The sequence below is a fragment of the Morone saxatilis genome, unplaced genomic scaffold, assembly GCF_004916995.1.
Source record: "Morone saxatilis isolate NCDOM2014 unplaced genomic scaffold, NCSU_SB_2.0 Contig0, whole genome shotgun sequence".
Classification (NCBI taxonomy): domain Eukaryota; kingdom Metazoa; phylum Chordata; class Actinopteri; family Moronidae; genus Morone; species Morone saxatilis.
The window spans coordinates 9574549-9578873 of record NW_023339650.1 but is presented as its reverse complement, the minus strand read 5'-3'; positions in this window follow the sequence as shown (position 1 = coordinate 9578873).

Sequence of the window (4325 nt, the reverse complement as noted above, 5' to 3'; positions counted from 1 at the left end):
ATATATATATATATATTTTAAAGCTTTCTTGTGCACTCATTGTGTAATCTTTAAAATCCTGTTATTTCAGTGGATTTTCATTTCCTGGCCGAGGTGTTTGATGACATTAAGAGGATGAAACCAGGGTTTCCACTCAGTGACCTAAAAAAAACCTACAAAAAGCCAGTCATGCCACCTTATTGATATTTAATTACAGGCATGGGTTTTGTAGTTCTCACAAGACATTTAACAAATTCATTTTGTTTACAGACATTTGCCGCTTCCAACCTCTAATCATATCATGATTTTGGCTCCACATAATTGCTCAGATAAAGGCTGTAGGGAGCTGCAGTTTTCATTATCCACACAAAGTAGCCAGATGGAGAAAGACTTGAGTGGTGGAAAGCGTAACCGCAGTCTATTCTGTGACTAAATTTCCCACATTGCTGGGCTGCTGCAGAGCCTCTCCGCATGTTCCCCTTAAAATCCCATGTGGTCCTCTGACTGTGCAGAAGCAGGGGGCTGAGAGCAGATTATCTCACTTTCCCATATGCTCTATAAAGTACATCCACACTGAATATATGTAAGTGTACTGCAGCCGGTCTTGTGCAGCTTTGTCATTTCGTATGGAGAATATTGTGGAGTGTTTCTAAGTGACCTATATCTGATATCATTTTGAACAGACCTCCATCCTAAAATGACCCACATGTGCAGCTGAACAACAACAAATGATGTGGCATCTGGCCAGCTGTTATAGGAGCCAAACTGTGGTCCATGCCCTAACCTAATTGTCTCCAATGCTGGATTACACTACTGTATGAATTTTGGTTTGAATTGAGTCACCTCCGCAAATGTTAATTATACTCTATTTCATGCAGAGTGGCAGTAAAAACAAAACAAACTGTGGTATCTGGTAGTTCAGACTGCAGCCACAGGGTCATATTATTAGAATTTTTAAGCTGCAGATTTAAAAGATTTACTTTTGGACATGATATGACGAAGGGCTTCGCAAAATGAGCTGAGATTAGGTGGGGTTTCTCAAAAGATGCTTTGAAGTAAGATGGTAATAGACTACAGTACAATGATAAAGCTACAGTTTTAATACTCTTATTACATTCATCTTTTAATCTATATGGAGAAATTGTGACCTATTGTTCTGTCAGGGTGCAGTGATACCAGTATATCAGGTGTCAGATGATAGGTTTATAACCTAAAAGAGGATATGGTATTGAAGAATTTCCATAAGAAATATTTCAACCACACAGAGAATATTAGATGTCTCTAATGGTGAAAAATTGATTATTTATTTGTCTTGTTTATTTTTAAATATATGTAAGAGTCAAGGTGTTATCCTACTTTTCGTTAACTGATTGAGAATCAGTATTGGCAGTGGCATGATGTAGGTCTGACAGTCTAACTCCTAAAAATCAGGACTACTGCTTTAGGGAACCAGACACTGTGTGAGCAGTTTGTAATTCACTTTGGTCCCTCTATTCATGCTCTGTCTGAGAGCACTTTGTCCCAATATAACTCATTTCCAGTGTTCCATACTGTGCCCTGGGCGCTCCCAGCTTCCGACACATTCATCCGTAACACCCTGGATGGTGAAGGTCTGAAGAGAGAGAGCTGGGTGATAAAGAGAACGAGAGAAACAGAAAAGACAGAGAGAGGGAGAATAAAGTTGACAGCTTTAGGTCTTGAAAGAAAGAGCTACTGGGAAGATATGGCAGAGCAAATTGCCTGAATGTAGTCTTTTTAAAGACGCAGGTAGAAGAAGTGACTGTAGCAGAATCCTCTGCTATGAACCTGCAGTAGCTGTCCAGGTTAAATGCTGCAGTATACCACAGACACAATCAAAATTGTGCAATTTTAAACTGCTGTGGGTGGAACACATGCTGCATGCAAATGTCTCTCCAGTCATAGGGGTCTTTTTGTATAATGACTGTCTGCTCTGCATGGGAGAGCCTGCCAACCACTGGGTTACCTATAACACAGACACTGTGTCGTTTTGGTTGCAGCCTGGCCATTTTGTCAGTATTTGAGCGTGTGCCTTTTGCAGAGAATATTTCCATTGGAGGAAATATCAGTATGTCCAGCAGGAACACAAACCCACATATGTAAGAAAGAAAAAAAGGAGGACGCAGAAATATGACAAAGACTGTGATACAGATAGAGGAGACAGGAGATGATAGAGAAAGTAAGAAGAGACAGAACGAGTGCATGGACACATGTACATCTCTAACCACCCTATTATTGCAGCTCTTTCTATATTCTTCTTCCTGCCTATCTGAATGTCAATCACAGAGGCACATGAAGGTGATCAGCATTCTAGCTGCTTCCTGGAAAGGTCATGTACATAACCACTGCTGTAAGAGAGTTGTTTTCCTGCCTGCTGCAAACCAGACGCTGTATTAAATCATACCGACAGGTTAGTAGCTGTGCCCTGAATATCTCATACTGTATGCTTTTTAGCTGTTGACCCACAACCTTGTCCTTTGTCCTTCGGCCTGTTCTGCCAACACTGAATATATTTTTTTAGTGCTGTGGTGGGGGAACACAGACGGCATAGCTCAGGGAAAATCTCTGCAATGAATATGCAAAGCAATGTCTAAAACATGCAGTACATGACATACAGTACATAATAACCTACATACGTACCTTACGTAAAAAGTATATAAATACTTACAGTATATAGTCTGCATAATTAGTAAACATACACTAGGAAGTAAAAATCCAAGTGTCATGCTGTTAAGATATCTATATTTACTCACACAATCTAGTACAAATTTTCTTGGTCTCCTGGTTTTATTTTCACAAAAAACTGCAATTTACAGCATGTATAGAAAATAAATCATTCTTTTCCCACTTCTCCCTCTTGCACAAATCTTCTTTGACGTGTACAAATACATAGCCACAGAAGCGGCAAGAGCTGTGGATGAAAGGCCATTAATTCTTGTTTGGAGTTAGCTTTTCTCCTAGTCCTCAGAAATTAATCAATATTAATATCCCTTCCCTGTTGTGCACTACATTTGTTTTTGAATGGACCCGTCTTCAGCTGAGGACATATTTGGCTTTACATTATTTGTGTAACAGATCAGTGATAGCAAGGAAGAAGACGGATAAAGGAATGTTTCTTTCAGTGAATAAGACCAAATTTGATTCACCACCATAATTTGCAGCCTGCTGTCACTGAGCCATGAATATCCATTGCTACACTGACCTTTGACCTCCTTGTGGATGAGGTGATGCAAGGGTCACCACATCCCGTCCATCCATGAATGAATGATCTCAGATTTTCAATTTGCAAAATCTTGCAGAGAACAACCTACAATTCAACATCAACAAAACCAAGTAGCTAATTGGTTATTTTAGAAAAAAGGAAGCAAAAACACCAATGTCTACATCACTGGAGCTGCAGTGGAACCCCGCTCACCCTGCTGCCTTTAAGCAAGAGATACAGAAGTACCACACTACAGAGCAGCTTATTTTCTCAGGCTGTGAGACTCCCTAATTCGACCTCCGCACTTCACCATAAATAATAATTGTTTTGTTTTGTGTGTAGTATAAAGGGACTACTACTTGCATTTCAGTGTACAAACCTGTGTTGTAGAATGATAAATAAATTAAGCTCAAATCCTTGATGTTTTGACGGATCAGACCTGCTCGCAGCTAAATGAATATTGCAAAGAGGAAGGGAAAATGAGGGTAACTCACCTTCTTCACCTGTATAAAGTAAATTTATATGAGGTCGGGTATAAGGTAATGTGTGTAGATCCAATTATCCAAATAATAATAAGTCACGAAACCTACATTATTTTAAATGTGCAAATTTCAAATTGACTCCTGTTGAGTCAATTAGACTTTTTTTAAAAGAGTGTTGATGTTGATTGTCTACCTTAAATGAATTTATTAAATACTTTTAGTACTCCAGTACATTCATACAGTAGATATCAACTCCCTCCGTGTCTTCTAAAGATAAATATGAACAAATATTAGCATGAGATTGTTTTTTTATTATTACTTCTTTATTCCCTCGGAAAAGTTTTCTTCCTGGTACAGAATGATAGAGTTGATATTAAGAAAGCAAGACTGTACTAGACACTGTATAATAAGTCCTCCAGCTTTTTACTCATTAAGACCTCACAACACGAGGCTTATAAGTTCCCAAACATCAGGCGCTTTGATCTAATCCTGGAGCTGAGAACAATCTAATTTTTCCATCTTATTTTCTCCTATTAACAAGAACAGTCACTCTGCAAGTCTTCAGAAGAGACCCTATTTGATGTTCTGTAAAAGTCAACCCCCACCCTTCTTTCTTCTCCCTTCGCTCCCATCCCTACAGCCGC